Source organism: Canis lupus, chromosome X, assembly GCF_048164855.1.
Source record: "Canis lupus baileyi chromosome X, mCanLup2.hap1, whole genome shotgun sequence".
Lineage (NCBI taxonomy): Eukaryota > Metazoa > Chordata > Mammalia > Carnivora > Canidae > Canis > Canis lupus.
Window position 1 is genome coordinate 73,263,593 of NC_132876.1, and position 17,748 is coordinate 73,281,340.

The window sequence follows — 17,748 nt, forward strand, 5'->3', positions numbered from 1 at the left end:
GTTTTTTAATTGGACAATACCTCTAAGTTTTCTGTAACAAGCTTTATTTTTAGGGTAAATGCATACTGAAGAATCCAATGGGTAATTTCCAACCTAAATTAACTAGTCAATTGAAAATTTAAATCTAATGCATACACTGTGCCTAGCAGGAAATTTGAAGGTGTGTTTCACAATGTCCTCCAAAACAAAACAAGCAAATGACTACAGGCAAGATGGTATAATTGCTTTTTAAGAAAAGTCAACAATATTTCCAGAGCCACCTTTTCTTTTTTAAAGATTATTTATTTATTTATTTATTCATTCATGAGGGACATACACACAGAGGCAGGGACACAGGCAGAGAGAGAAGCAGACTCCATGCAGGGAGCCTGATGTGGGACTCTATCCCAGGTCTCCAGGATCACACCCTGGGCTGAAGGCGGTACTAAACTGCTGAGCCTCCTGGGCTGCCCTATTTCCAGAGCCTTCTAATTCCACGTACAGTGCAATGCCACCAAAGCCATACCAAGAAATTAAGAGTTCCCTAGACTCCTATCTAATGCTGATTGCAGCCATAACACACAGCTCTGCACCTTGAAAGCCACAGCAGGGTAAGCAAGCCTGCCTTGACCTCTAGGGTGGCTCTCTGTCATCCTACCCCCCACCCTGGCTGGCGTGCTGAGGAGGAGTGCTGAGATACACAGTTGGTGCAACACTGCCAAAAGGCAACACAGTTCAACATTTGTGCAACTTCTCCAAGACTCCAGAAGAGTTAGAGGCCACAGACAGGGCAGGCCAGACGCCGCCTCACCTGCAGAAGATCTCCCACAAGTCCAGCTTTTGAATTCTCTGAATTCTTTTAATTCTGCCTCGGGCTATTGTTTTCCTAAAGAAACTGGCAAATTTATTATACTACTGTGTTTGTTCAAAGGAAGCTTTTTGTCACTAGAAAGGTACAGGAAGGATTTAGGTAGCAAACAAAGAGTATGTTTCTTTATTATTTTTATTTTTTTATTGAAGTTCGATTTGTGAACATATAGTATAACACCAGTGCTCATCCCATCAAGTGCCCTCCTCGGTGGCCATCACCCAGTCACCCCATCCCCCCACCCGCCTCCCTTTCCACTACCCCTTGTTCATGTCCCAGAGTTGGGAGACCCTCATGTATTGTCACTCTCTCTAATTTTTCCCACTTATTTTCCCTCCTTTCCCCTATAATCCTTTTCACTATTTCTTATATTCCCCGTAGAAGTAAAACCAGATAATGATTGTCCTTCTCGAATTGACTTACTTCACTCAGCATAATGCCCTCCATTTCCATCCACATTAAAGCAAATGGTGGATATTCATCATTTCTAACAGATGAGTAATGTTCCATAATGGAATATAAATAGATAGATAGATAGATGATAGATAGATCTATATAGATCACATCTTTATCCATTCATCTCTTGAAAGACATCGAAGGTCCTTCTACAGTTCGGCTATTGTTGACATTGCTGCTATAAACATTGGGGTGCAGCGGTCTCGCCTTTTTACTGCATCTGTATCTTTGGAATAAATACCCAGTAGTGCAATTGTTGGGTCGTAGCATGGCTCTATTATTAAATCTTTGAGGAACCTCCACACAGTTTTCCAGAGTGGCTGTACCAGTTCACATTTCCACGAACAGTGCAAGAAGGTTCCCCTTTCTCCACATCCTCTCCAACATTTGTTGTTCCCTGTCTTGTTAATATTCACCATTCTCACTGGTGTGAGGTGGTATCTCATTGTAGTTTTGATTTGTATTTCCCTGATGGCCAGTGAGGCGGAGCATTTTTTCATGTGCTTGATGGCCATGTCTATGTCTTCTTTGATGAAATTTCTGTTCATGTCTTTTGCCCATTTCATGACTGGATTGTTTGTTTCATTGCTGCTGAGTTTCATAAGTTATTTGATCTTTGATACTAGCCCTTTTTCTGATATGTCATTTGCAAAATCTTCATCCATTCTGTAGGTTGTCTTTCAGTTTTGTTGACTGTTTCCTTTGCTGTGCAGAAGCTTTTTATCTTGCTAAAGTCCCAATAGTTCATTTTTGCTTTTGTTTCCCTTGCCTTCATAGATGTATCTTACAAGAAGTTGCTGTGGCCAAGTTCGAAAAGGGTGTTGCCTGTGTTCTCCTCTAAGATTTTGATGGATTCTTGTCTCAGGATTAGATCTTTCATCCACTTTGAGTTTACCTTTGTGTATAGTGTAAGAGAATGGCCTAGTTTCATTCTTCTGCACGTGGCCGTCCAATTTTCCCAGTAGCATTTAATGAAGAGACTTTTTCCAGTGAACAGTGTTTCCTGCTTTGTTGAATGTTAGTTGACCATAGAGCTGAGGATCTATTTCTTGGCTCTCTATTCTGTTCCATTGGTACGTGTGTCTGTTTCTGTGCCAGTGCGACATGGTCTTGATGTTCACAGCTTTCTAGTACAACTTGAAATCAGCATTGTGATGCCCCAGGCTCTGGTTTTCTTTTTCAATATTCCCCTGGCTATTCAGGGTCTTTTCTGATTCCACACAATCTTAAGATTATTTGTTGCAACTCTCTGAAAAAGTCCATGATATTTTAATAGAGATTGCATTAAATGTGTAAATTGCCCTGGGTAGCATAGACATTTTCACACTTTTAATTCTTCCAATTCATGAGTATGGAATACTTTTCCATCTCTTTGTGACTTCCTCAATTTCTTTCAGGAGGGTACTATAGTTTTTAGTTTTAGTTTTTTAGTTTTTACCTCTATGGTTAGGTTTATTCCTAGGGATCTTATGCTTTTGGGTGCAATTGTCAATGGGATTGATTCCTTATTTTCTCTTTCTTCAGTCTCATTGTTAGTGTATAGAAATGCCACTGATTTCTGGGCATTGAATTTTATCCTGCCACATTGTTGAATTGCTGTATGAGTTCTAGCAATCTTGGGGTGGAGTCTTTTGGGTTTTTTATGTACCGTATCATGTCATCTGCAAAGAGGGAGAGTTTGACTTCTTCTTTACCAATTTGAATGCCTTTTATTTCTTTTTGTCTGATTGCTGAGGCTAGGACTTCTAATACTATGTTGAATAGCAGTGGTGAGAATGGATATCCTTGTTGGATTCCTGATCTTAGGGGAAAGGCTCTTAGTTTTTCACCATTGAGAATGATACTTGCTGTGAGCTTTTCATAGATGGCTTTTAAGCTACCATCTTAAAGAATTGTTCCCTCTATCCCTACACTCTGAAGAGTTTTGATTAGGAATGGATGGGGTATTTTGTGAAATGCTTTCTCTGCATCTATTGAGAGGATCATATGGTTCTTGTTTTTTCTCTTGTTGATGTGATCTATCATGTTGATTGTTTTACCAGGGTTGAACCAGCCTTGTGTCCCGGGAATAAATACCACTTGGTCATGGTGAATAATATTCTTAATGTATAGTTGGATCCTTTTGGCTAGTATCTTGTTGAGAATCTTTGCATCTATGCTCATCAGAGATATTAGTCTATAATTCTCTTTTTTGGTAAGGTCTTTGTCTGGTTTTGAAATCAAGGTGATGCTGGCCTCATAAAATGAGTTTGGACATATACTATCTCTTTCTATCCTTCGAAATAGCTTTAGTAGAATAAGTAGTGTTTCTCTTTAAATGTGTGATAGAATTCCCCTGGGAAGCCATCTCGCCCTGGACTTTTGTGTCTTGGGAGGTTTTTGATGACTGCTTCAATTTCCTCCCTGGTTCTTGGCCTGTTCAGGTTTTCTATTTCTTCTCATTCCAGTTTTGGTAATTTGTGGTTTTCCAGAAATGCATCCATTTCTTCTAGATTGTCTAATTTGGTGGTATGTAGCTGCTCATAACACGTTTTAAAAATCGTTTGCATTTCCTTGGTATTGGTTGTGATCTCTCCTCATGATTTTTTAAATTTGAGTCTTTTCTCTTTTCTTTTTAATAAGACTGGCTAATGGTTTATCTATCTTATTAATTATTTCAAAGAACCAACTCCTGGTTTTGTTGATCTGTTCCACAGTTCTTCTTGTCTCTATTTCATTGGGTTCTTTTTTTTTTTTTTAAATTTTTTTTTTAAATTTTTTTTTAATTTTTATTTATTTATGATAGTCACAGAGAGAGAGAGAGGCAGAGACACAGGCAGAGGGAGAAGCAGGCTCCATGCACCAGGAGCCCGACGTGGGATTCGATCCCGGGTCTCCAGGATCGCGCCCTGGGCCAAAGGCAGGCGCTAAACCGCTGAGCCACCCAGGGATCCCTTCATTGGGTTCTGTTTCAATATTTATTATCTCTCTTCTTCTGCTTGGTGTAGGTTTTACTTGTTCTTTTTCCAGTTCCTTTAGGTGCGAGGTTAGTTTTGTATGTTTGCCTTTTTTTCCAATTTTTTTCCAGGATGCTTATTGTGATGTATTTCCCTCTTAGGACCGCTTTTGCTGTATCGCAAAGATTTTGAATGGTTGTATATTCATTTTCATTAGTTTCCATGAATGTTTTTAATTCTTCTCTAATTTTCTGGTTGACCCATTCATCTTTTAGCAGGATGTTCTTTAACCTCCACGTGTTTGAGTTTCTTCCAAATTTCTTCTTGTGATTGATTTCAAGTTTCAAAGCATTGTGGTCTGAAAATATGCAGGGGAGAATCCCAATCCTTTGGTATCCGTTGAAATGTGATTTGTGAACCAGTATGTGGTCTATTTTGGAGAAAGTTCCATGTGCATTGAGAAGAATGTGTATTCAGTTGCATTCAGTTGGAAAGATCTGTATATATCTGTGAAATCTATATGGTCCAGTGTATCATTTAACGCCCTTGTTTCTTTGGTGATGTTGGTTTTAGAAGATGTGTCATTTGCAGAAAGCACCATGTTAAAGTCTCCCATTGTTAGTGTATTATTATCTAAGTATGTCTTTACTTTGGTTATTAATTGGTTGATATACATGGCAGCTCCCACATTCGGGGCATAAATATTCATGACTGTTAGGTCCTCTTGTTGGATAGATCCTTTAAGTATGATATAGTGTCCCTCTTCATCTCTTACTACAGTCTTCAGGATAAACTTTAGTTTATCTGATATAAGGATAGCTACCCCTGCTTTCTTTTGAGGACCATTTGAATGGTACATGTTTCTACAATCTTTCATTTTCAGGCTGGAGGTGTCCTTATGTCTAAAATGAGTCTCTTGTAGACAGCAAATAGATGGGTCTTGCTTTTTTATCCAGTCTGATGCCCTGCATCTTTTGATGGGATCATTAAGCCCATTCACGTTCAGAGTTACTATTGAAAGATTTGAATTTAGTGTTATCATGATACCTATTCAGTCCCTATTTTTGTGGATTGTTCCCTTGGACTTCCTCTTTCTTTTACTGGGTTCCCCTTAGTATTTCTTGCAGAGTGGGTTTGGTGGTCACATATTCTTTCAGTTTCTGCCTATCTTGGAAGCTCTTTATGTCTCCTTCTATTCTGAATGAGAGCCTTGCTGGATAAAGTATTCTTGGCTGCATGTTCTTCTTATTTAGGACCCTGAATATATCCTGCCAGCCCTTTCTGGCCTGCCAGGTCTCTGTGGAGAGGGCTGCTGTTAATCTAATATTTCTCCCCATAAAAGAGATTTCTTGTCTCTTGCTGCTTTAAGGATCTTCTCTTTATCTTTGGAATTTGCAAGTTTCACTATTAAATGTCGAGATGTTGAGCAGTTTTTATTGATTTGGGTGGGGGGGCTCTCTCTATGTCCTGGATCTGAATGCCTGTTTCCCTCCCCAAATTAGGGAAGTTCTCAGCTATGATTTGTTCAAATACATATTCTGGACCTTTGTCCCTTTTGGCGCCCTCGGGAACCACAATTAAACGTAGATTTTTCTTTCCGAGGCTGTCATTTATTTCCCTTAACCTATATCATGATCTTTTAATTGTTTTTCTCTTTTTTTTCCACAGTTTCTCTCCTTGTCATCAACTTGTCTTCTATGTCACTCACTCGTTCTTCTACCTCATTAACCTTCGTCTTTAGGACCTCTAGTTTGGATTACATCTCATTTAATTGACTTTTAATTTCAGCCTGATTAGATCTAATTTCTGCAGTCATGACATCTCTTGAATCCTTTATGCTTTTTTCTAGAGCCACCAGTAGCTGTATAATAGTGCTTCTGAATTGGCTTTCTGACATTGAATTGTAATCCAGATTTTGTAACTCTGGGAGAGAGGACTGTTTCTGATTCTTTCTTTTGAGGTGAGTTTTTCCTTCTAGTCATTTTGCTCAGTGCAGAGTGGCCAAAAACAAGTTATATTGGAAAAAGGAGAAAAAGGGAGAAAAAAAGAAGAAGAAGAAAAAAGAAAAAAAGGGGGGGGGAACAAACAGAAAACAAAAATCAAGGGGGAGTATCCTCTGATTCTGCATACTGTAAAGCCCTTGACTTCCCCTGGAACTTTCCAGTGCTGCTTGGTCAATTACTTGCTTTTCCCCTGTCCTTCTAGATGGTCTTCAGCCTGCTGTGCTGATTCTCAGGTGTGAGCACCTGGGGGAGTTGCTCAGCCCCCTGCCTGGTGCACGGTTCAGTGGGAGTTGTTTATCCTGTGAGGCCACTGTGAGGCTCCATGGGGGTTGCTTATCTTGTGAGGCCCTAGGAGGGACAACATTGGCCACGGCCAGCTCTCCAGCCCTGGAGTCAGCTCCTGTAGTAACTACCGCAGCTCCCAGTCCGCAGGGGCCTGGATGCTCCGGGGTGGGGGGGCCACTGATCTATACAGCTCGGGGCCATCCTGCAGCAGGAGAATCTTTGCTTTACTGTGCCCTCTCGGCCTCTGCCTGTCCCAGGGGGAGCACTTGATCCTGGGCTTTGTCCCCTGGCGCCCTGGGCCCGGGGCCTGCACTGCTAGAATCGCACCCCCGGACCACGCAGCCCCCCCCCAACCCCGTGGAGCCACCTCTGAACTGCTCCCGGGCCCAGCCGGGCACCCGTTGCAGCCCTTTAGGGAGCTCGGCCACAGTGTGTGACCTGCTCTCCCCCGGGGCACAGGTCCTCTGTTAGCGTCCCTGGGAGCCTGAGGGCATCCTCGCCCCTCCTGGGATCCTGCTCCAACTCCCTGCGAGCGCCTTTCCGTCCGGGAAGATTGGTGAAGCTCCTACTTCTCTGGATGGGGCTTTAAAGTCCTGGGGGCACTCGCTGGGGGCCTTAGCCTGGCTCCTCGTGGGACCTCTCCCTCTTTGATGCTTTTTATTTCTTTATTTTTTTCCATCTTCCTACCTTGATAGAAGTGTGAACTCTTCTCACTGTAGCATTCCAGCTATTCTCTCTTTAAATCTCAGGCCAAATTCGTAGGTTTTCAGGAAGATTTGAGTTATCTAGGTAATTTGGTGGGGACAGGTGACTTGGGGACCCTACTCTTCTGCCATCTTGCCCCCCTTCTATAATGATATTTCTAATTTGGATAGTACTTTGCATTTGTCAAAGCACTTTCATTGAGTCTTATGACAAACTTGTAGGCTAAACATGTTAATCTTCATTTTACAGATGAGGAAACTGAGGTTCAGAGAGGAGCAAGAAGTGATCAAGGATCACACAGCCAAATGGTTGTATGGTGTGACAGTGGAGAACTTTAAATTCTCAGTATAACAGTCCTTATTACACTACTTTGCACCTGATACTGGCATGTATCTTCTTTCTAAATTAAGTTTCTTATTTTAATTCCAGTGTAGACCCACCAACAGTGCAAGAGGGTTCCTCATTCTCCATATCCTCACCAACACTTTTTGTCTCTTATGTTTTTCATTTTAGCCATTCTAACAAGTGTGAGGTGATATCTCATTGTAATTTTGATTTGCATTTCCTTGGTGATGAGTGATGTTGAACATCTTTTCATGTGTCTGTTGGTCACCTGGATATCTTCTTCAGAAAAAACATCTATTCATGTTTTTTTCTTTCTTTTCTTTTCTTTTCTTTTCTTTTCTTTTCTTTTCTTTTCTTTCTTCTTTCCTTTCCTTTCCTTTCCTTTTTTCTTTCTTTCTTTCTTTCTTTCTTTCTTTCTTTCTTTCTTTCTTTTTTTTTTGAGAGAGAAGGATGGGCTGGGGCAGAGGCAAAGGGAGAGGGAAAGAGAGAATTTTAAGCAGGCTCCATGCCCAGCACAGAGCCTACAGAGGGGTCAATCTCACAACACTGAAATCATGACCTCAGCTGAAATCAAGAGTTAGATATTTAAGTAACTGAGCCCCCTAAATAGCCCACTTCTGCACATTTTTAAGCTGGATTATTTGGGGAACTGTCAAGTTTTATAAGTTCTTTGTATATTTTGGATATTAACTTTTTATCAGATATGTTATTCGCAAGCATCTTCTCCTATTCGGTAAGTTGCCTTTTACTTATGTTGATAGGTTCTTTCCCAGAGTAGAAGCTTTTTATTTTGGTGTAGTCCCAATAGTGTGCTTTTTATTTTGTTTTCCTTGTCTCAGAAGACATCTAGAAAAAAATGTTGCTACAGCTGATGTCAGAAAAAATACTCCCTGTGCTCTCTTCTATGATTTTTATGGTTTCAGGTCTCATATTTAGGTCTTTAATTCATTTTGAATTTATTTTTGCATATGGTATATAAAAAAGTGGTCCAGTTTCATTCTCTTGCATGTAGCTGTCCGGTTTCTTCAACATCATTTGTTGAAGACACTATATTTTTCCCATTGAGTATTCTTTCTTGCTTTGTCCACAATTAATTGAGCATATTGTTGTGGGGTCATTTCTGGGTTTTCTATTATGTTCTATTGATCTATGTGTCTATTTTTGTGCCAGTACCATATAATTTTGATCTCTACAGCTTTGTAATAAAACTTGAAGTATGGAATTATGATGCCTCCAGCTCTGCTTTTTCTTTTTCAAGAATGCTGTGGCTATTCAGGGACTTTGTGGTTCCATACAAATTTTAGGATTGTTTGTCGTAGTTCTGTGAAAAATACTGCTGGCATTTCATAGAAATAAAGAATAAAGCCATGATTGTCAGAGACTGTGGGATGAGGGAAATGGAAAGACATTGGTCAAGGGCACAGGCTTCCTGTAATAAGATAAATAAGTTCTGGGGCTCAAATTCATGTCATTGCAACTATAATTAACAGTACTGTATTATATACTTGAATGTTGTTGCGTGTAGATATTAAATATTAGTGCTACCAAAAGAATGGTAGTTATATGAGGGAATGAGGGTGTTAACTAGTCTTATTGTGGTAATCATTTTACAATATGTAGGTGCATTAAAGCATCACAACTTCTCCTTATACTAATATATGTTATATGTTAATAACATATCAGTAAAGCAGGAAAAAAGATAAAAGCAATATAAAAAATTTAAAAATCAGGATGATATAAAATAAAGTAATAATTATAGGTAATATTTATGTAATGCTTACCTGGTATCAATATTCTCTGTAAATGAGCCCATTTATTTTTTATTTTTATTTTTTATTTTTTTAAAATGAGCTCATTTAATCTTCATATCAGCCTTATTATAATTCTATATTACAGATGAGGAAACTGAGGCTCAGCTAGGTGAAGACACTTGCTCAACTTCACACAGCTAGAAAGAAGAATGGAATTTGAAGACAGCAGTCTAGCTCTAGAGTCTGGCTCTTAATCACAAAATACAACAGCACAAATGTATGAACTGCACAAGTGTGGCCTCAGGAATCAGAGAGCCTGGGTTCCAGTTCAAGCTCTGACATTTATCAGCTGTGTTAAATTGGTCAAAATACCTTGCTTCTTTGTGCTTTGGTTTTCTCATCTGTTAAATAGAAATAACAATAGCACATACCTCAGAAGGCTGCTGAAAGGAGTCAATGAGATTCAGCATATAAGCATGCTAAGATCGTCTGACATAATGTTTTCAATAAATGTTACCTATTAAAGCATTTAGAAAAAACAGAACTTTGTGCAATTTGTATACTTGTGAGTAATAGGAGCCAGTAAAGAAAGAGGGTGGTGCTATTATGAAGAAATTGCAAAAAAGAATTATAAGTAGGCAATATCATGACAGTTGACAAAAGCATGTGGTAATGTAATGTAGTAATTAAGACCACAACCCCCACCAGCCTTAACCTACGTTAAGTACCAGTTATGCTATTTTCAATGGTTACATGACATTGAACAGGTTATGTAATCCCAAATCTTCCTCAGTGTCTTTGTATGTAAAGAGAGAACACCATTAATACTTACCACAAAGAATATTGGGATGATTAAATGCATTAGCACATACAAAGCACTTCAAACAATGTTTGACATACAAGAAGCTCCCAATGAATGTTGGCTTGTATTATTTTCAAGATGAGAGAAATATTTGCTTAAAGAAATTTGGTAGCCCCTGTGAAAGGAGGGAGGCAGAACAAATAAAGGGAAACCTAACTTTTAAGTATGCATGTTTTCAAATCCATCCCCTCCTCTTCATTTCCACTGTCCAGGACCTTATTTGGATCCTTATTATCTCTCACCTGGTCTTATTGTATATTGAATGGAACAAGTAGAGCATGAGTTGAGGAAAAAGAAACAACCTTGTTTGCCTGGATCATTAGGCTAATGAATGGCCGGGTTAGAGAAGGTTCTCCATTGCTTGGTGAGAAAATTTAGACTTGATCTTTAAAGCAATAGGGAGTCCTGGATGATTTTGGAACAAAAAATAGCATTGTAGAATTGTGGGTGTTTTTTTAATTGTTTTAATTAGAGAAAGACTAAGTTTGGGAAACTAGTTAAGAGATTTTCCAATAACCCAGGTAGAGATGATTAGTGCTTGACAAGGTACTAAAGAAAGAAGGATAGGATGCAAGAAATATTGGAGAAGCTAATGAGATTTTGAAAATTCATTTATTCACTCAATGTTCATTAACCATCTACTATATGTATGGTGTGGTGATAGGCTTTGGAGATTCAGCAACATATAATAATTCATTCATCAACAAATATTTATTGAACAATGACAAAGTGCCATGCATTGTTCTAGGAGCTGGAGATTCAGCAGTGGTTCCTGCTTTCAAGAAGCTCAAAGTCTAGACAGGGGGAAAGATAATTAAGGTAGATTTTGACAAATGCTGGGATAAAGATAATTTTTTAAAATAGACACAGGCAGAGAGAGAAGCAGGCCCCATGCAGGGAGCCCAATGTGGGACCAGATCCAGGGACTCCAGGATCATGCCCCTGGCCAAAGGCAGAGGCTCAACTTCTGAGCCACCCAGGTGTCCCTGGGATAAATATTAAATCAGCATCTAACCTAGTCTTTATGTCAATGGGAGCCATGGTACCTAAACTGTGTCATGTTTAGGAGTAAAATGACAAGGGTAGAAGTCAGAGAAAAAAAAAAGACCAGGTTATGAAGGTTTTTGATGTCACAGTAGAAAGTTTGAGCTCTTTCTTTGGGGCAAAGGAGAGAATTATAGGATTTATTTTATTTTATTATTTTTAATAATAAATTTATTTTTTATTGGTGTTCAATTTGCCAACATACAGAATAACACCCAGTGCTCATCCCGTCAAGTGCCCCCCTAAGTGCCCGCCACCCAGTCACCCCCACCCCCCGCCTTCCTCCCCTTCCACCACCTAAGTGTGGGGATCCCTGGGTGGCTCAGCAGTTTAGCGCCTGCCTTTGGCCCAGGGCATTATCCTGGAGTTCCAGGATAGAGTCCCACATCCTGGCATGGAGCTTGCTTCTCCTTCTGGCTGTGTCTCTGCCTCTGTGTGTGTGTGTGTGCGTGTCTCTCATGAATAATAAATAAATAAATAAATAAATAAATAAATAAATAAATGTATGTGATTAAATTTTAGAAATGTTGCTCTGAGAGTAAAGATGGATGTGGACTAGTTGTAAATGTAAAGACAGTATAGAATGTAAACAACAGAAAAGACTCCCAAATTTCTAGCAGGTCAGGAAAGTCCATAGAGATCCTCCAATATTAACCAACTTCATTCAATTTTATATACTGAGATTCCAGAGAGGTCAAGTGACTGGTCATACAGCTAAAAACATAACAAAGCTTGAATCTGTAGGCCTGCCCTGATTCTCAGTATAGTGTTCTCATTACGACTTCCTATTTTGCTAACCACAGCCTCAGTTATGAAAGACGTAATCCAGTGCCCTCTGCTGAATCCCAAAGGCTATCTACTCATCTCTGAGTGAAGCAGGCAGTAAGAGAAAAAGCTAAAATGCCGGAGATGCCCGCACACGATGTGTCTATCATAGCATAATGGGAAGGATTTAGAAGCAATAACAGAAGGATGGACCCCAGGCGCAGACCGCTGGATTTGGGGTTTTGGACCCCAGAGCTGTGACGGCACCTTCCTTGCAAAAGCACTTTCGAAAATCTGTAGAAGTCCCTAAGTGACAGGTATGGTGATGTTGTCATTACAGCAGACTGTCCAGTAGGCGGCGGTAGAGGGCAGCACGAGAGCCACAGTCATTATTTTTATCTAAAACTGAGCTGTTATGACAGGATTTGAGGATGAATTAAAGTTTGAGATTGGTGGAATTTAGACTTTAGAGCGAGGAGTTTTAATCTGAGGTACTTGGGTGAGTCATATGGTTGGACTTTGTGGCAGTGGTGAAGATCAGTAAGTGAAGGCTTTGAAATAGTATATTAAAAACATGCATGTGTAAGTTTCTGTGCATTTTGGGGTAGAGAGTGTCTAAAGATTTCATTAGATTTTCTCGAAGAGATTGGCGAATCTTTCCTTTAGAAAGATGAGGTTCTACACCAAGAAAAAGGTACTATAATGGTTATGTAGAATTTTAGAGCCATACACTGTTTTCACATCTATACTTCACTAACCCCTAGCTGTGTGATCTTAGGCAAGCATCATAACCCGTCTGTGCTTCAGTTACTTATCTGTAAAATGAGGATAATAGCAGTGACTACTTTTCAGGGCTGCTATAAAATGAGTTTATTAACTAAAATTGTTATAATAAGCATTTATTAACTAAAAATAATTTAATAACTTTCCTGAAAGTTTAATAACCCTTGGCAGCATTAGAGGATCTTATATTGTTACTCTATAAACATCAATTCTTTCTTTTGATCCTCCTTATGGTTTTGTAGGGTGAGTTTACGCATAAGGAAAACTGAGACAGAGAAAAGCTAGTCAGTGACAAAGTTAAGATTCTAAGTTCTTAGTGCAATTTCTATTGCATAATAGAATGACTGTGGCTCTCATGCTGCCCTCTACCAGTGCAATTTCTATTATGCTGTGATGGATTGGTGCAAAGGACCTTATAGAAACTTGGGTTAAATCTTCTAACCATGACTCTCATTTTGTACTTGAGAATAAATCCTCTGGTGCTTCTGTATTTAATCTGAGCTTGATCAGATGTGACAGGGAGCAAATAGCATTTCGGGAACCCAACTCATTTATAGTAGAGTAACTTAATTGTGATGTGCCCTATTAATATTCAGATTTGTCCAGGTTTCTCACATGTTAAAATAAAGTAAAAGCTTTCCTTGACATTGCCCCCTCTTCAGCTGTCACCTTCTTTCCTTTTATTCTCAGCAGGCTTCAAAAAAGGGCTGTGTATTAAGGATTCCAAAATCTTCACTTCTGCTTCACCTATCAACTTCCCTAAGCATTTTTGTCAGTGTCCTTCTCATTGGCAATGTCAATAGGCACTCCTCTGACCTCTGTGTTACTTATAACCCTGTTGACTCTTGATCTGTAAGGTACCATCTCCCTCTCCTTTTATGGTTTATTGTCCTCTGCCTATCCCTTAACTATTGATACTCTATAGAGATATGTCCTTGATCCTTTTTTTTTATTACATTTATTTCCTGAGTGCTCTCATCCCCTCACTCAGTTTCAAACAACACATGGAAATAATGGCTATTAAATTTACATCTATAGCGCAGCCTGCTTTCCTCAAATTAATACCTACATATCAAACTGCCTACCATATATCTTACAAGCATCTCCAGCTCTTTCTTTAAAAACCTAATTTCTTATTCTCCCCTTGCCTCAGATCCAAAATACTGCCACCCAACTTAGTCACCAAAACCAGAACTTTGGCTATAATTCTTTATTATTTTTCTACCTTAACTCTTACATCCCACCTGTCATCAATTTAACAAGTACTAACTGAACACCTACTTTGTTCTCAGTATTATGCTAGGTGCTGATGATATGGCACCTAATTCAGTCCCTAGCACAGCCCCTGTCTTCGTGCAACATTCATTCTAGTGCAAAGCACAATATTGAGCTGTGATTTACACACTTAATTACAATTTTAAATCCTGAAGATGATAAGAGTGGTGTGCTATGGAAGCACCTAGTCTGGAATCATGGAAGACTTCCCTGAGGAGGTGATATTTGAATTGAGGGATGAGGAATGGATAAGATTTAGATAAAGAGAAGTAAGAGAGTCTGGGCAGAGAAGAGAGCATGTATATAAGGTCCTGAGCTACTGAGAAGGGTGACATATTTGAGAGTTAAAAAGGGAACTGTGTAGTTTGCACTTAGAGAACACAACTGAGTGGCAAGAAACAAGGCTGGGATATGGGCAGAAGCTTTATAAGCCATAGGAAGAATTTGGACATTTTATTAAGACTAATGAGGAGCTACTGAAGTGTTTTCATCAGAGAACTGACGTGATCAAATTTGGATTTTGAAAAGATAACTTGCTTTTTTGACATGGAGATAATTGGGCACCTTGCAAGAATTGAACTCAGGTAGTGGTTTGGACTTAGAAATCATATTATAATACATTGAAAAGTATGTGAAAGGTGGGGAAATATTATCAGATAGTGCAGATGGCCCTTTTAAGATTAGTCGTGAAAGGCAGACAAAAATGGGGAAGCATCTGGGAGTTGATTTGAAATCCTGTTTTTACTTCCTAGTTAGCTCTTAAATGTTTTCTTTCCTCTGACTTCCCATTACTGCTGTGTTGGTTCAGGCCCATATTACCTATTGCCTGAACTATTGCAATAGCATCCTCTGTGGATCTGCTCCTGCAGATCTATTCTTCACACTGTTTGCAGAGTGTTCTATCTACAAGCCAGATCTGACCATTTAACTCCCTAGCTTGAAGCCTTTGAATGGTTCTGAAGCAGGTACAAGATAATGTCCAATATCCTTGATGCCCTGCCTATCACCTGCCCTTTGCAATTCCCTAAATATACCATTATATTCCATGTTTCTATGCCTTTGACTACTACTTCTTCCTATAATGCCTGTTCTCACCTAGTTTACCTAGTAAATACCTGTTTGGATTGTTTAGGCCATCACCTCTTTAAAACCTTTTCTTACTCTCTTAGTTTATTACTTTCTTCTACTATTTCTGTATTCTGTACATATTTCCATAATCACATGAAACTTACTATATTGTAATTATTTGCTGATATGTCTGGCACCCTTAATAGACTGTAAGTATGTCAAGGTATTGGCTGTGTCTTTTGTTCCTTCATCCATCTCCAGTGCCATGCACTGTACTTAAGCCCATAGTAAGCACATAAACAAGACAAAAATCATTTTTCTCAAGGCACAAACATGAAAATTTAGAGGAAAATATTGAGAAATTTCAATATATTGAAATCAAAATGAAATAAGTTAAACTATTTCTATAATAGGCCCCTCTCAGGGAGGACTTCTGAAGTCCTTTCCTTTTTTTTTTTTTAACATCCTTCCTCTCATTAGTCTTATGATTTTTCTAACTGCTCCATCAGAGACAGGTGCCACCCTGCATTGCTTTCCAATTCCACAAATCTGCTCAGATTGTCCTAAGGTCATATGAAACCATCATCCTTGTATTTATCACAACTCTTCTTGAGCCAATTGATATTTACCACCTGTCCAGCTTGCTGAGGGAGCAAGGACCTGAATTTATGTCTCTATCTTATTTGTTCTAAATCTACCTCCATTTTAGCATACATAACTTCCAAATACTCCAGATCTCAATTGAAGAGACAAGAACCTCAGAAGGCTACATTTTCCTGTCAGTATGTATCTATTTATTTATTATTACCAGTACTATTACAGCCAAAAATTATGTTTATGAGGAGTGTTAAGTGTCCAAGTTAAATATCTTGTGTTGTTTCATCATTTATTTTCCATGAAACATTGAATGATATTGCAGTGTTTGTGTCTGTGTGTGTGTCTGCGTGTGTGTGTCTGTGTGTCTGTGCATGTAGAAAACTCCCCAAAGTATGTTGTCAGTCAAATACTGGAATCGAGAAACCTGAATTATAGTTCTGAATCTATTACCATTAATTCACTGATTCATTCACCCAGTTAACAAATGTATTAAGGTCCTATGATGTCCTCTAAAGTAGACATGTAGAATGTATAAATTGCCTAGCTCATGAACTGCAGCTACTATAATTTTTCTTTTTCTCTTAACTACATAATTTTATACCACAGAACCTACAATATGGGAAATTTCTGAGCTAACAGGCTCCATGAAATCAAATCCTAGATGTGATAGGGAATGGATCCTGCCAATAATGAATCTTTGACAAATAATATTTTCCTTGAGTCTCCTGAACAACTTCCTACTTATTCATGAGCTAGGTAGGCATTGTGCTGGAAAACATCAGGTTCTCCAAGAGTCGAGTATATGACTTAAACACAATTCTAGTAGTACTGCTAAAATGCTATAGTCTTTATTTCAATCCTGCTGCCTTTGGAAGATGGGTTCTGTTAGACCACAGTTTTGATTGAGGATCTTCCACCATATATAGTGGGAAATGTTGAAAACTGAAAAAGAAAATAATAGGAAAAGATTAATATATTTGAAAGAAATTAATGAAATCTAAAACATACAATAAACCATGGAATTGGTCAGTAAAACCAAAAGCTGTTTTTTTATTTTTTTTTTATTTTTATTTATTTATGATAGTCACAGAGAGAGAGAGAGGGGCGCAGAGACACTGGCAGAGGGAGAAGCAGGCTCCATGCACCGGGAGCCCGACGTGGGATTCGATCCCGGGTCTCCAGGATCGCGCCCTGGGCCAAAGGCAGGCGCCAAACCGCTGCGCCACCCAGGGATCCCTGTTTTTTTAAAAGACCAATTAGATAGACAAACTTTTGACAAGTATTTCAAAAAATAATAAGAGAAGGCACAGATAAATAACATTAGAAGTAATATTTAGACATAACCAACAGATACAGGAGGTATTTTTTTAATATTACTAATGTATAGAAAAGTCCAGGGAAAAAAACCCTTGTATATATGGGAATTGAATATAATTTGACAGTTCAAGTAAATGAAGAACCTGTGAGCTATATTTACAATGTTTTTGAGATAATTGGCTAGCTATCTTAGGGGAAAAATCTCTACCTCATATTATTCACAAAAAATAAATTACATATAGATTATAAATCTAAATGTAAGAGAAATATTTTTTTAAAAAAATGAAAGGATATTATCAGAATATGATAATAAATTTGAGATAAGTGGTTATCCTTAAGCACAGAAAAAAAAGAGCCAGAGGGGTAAAGATTGAAAGATTTGATTATATACTTTTTAAAAAACTTATGCACAAAAAAATTTAAAAATAAAATAAAAAAAATTAAAAAAAAAAACTTATGCATGTCAAAAGACACCATAAACAAAGACAGATGACAATTGACAAGTAACAGACAAGGAAAAATATTTTTAACATACATATTTTTTAATATTTTATTTATTCATGAGACACACACAGAGAGAGAGACAGAGAGACAGAGAGACAGAGAGGCAGAGACAGGCAGAAGGAGAAGCAGGTAAGCAGACTTCATGCAGGGAACCTGATGTGGGACTTGATCCCGGGTCTCTAGGATCACTCCCTGGGCTGAAGGC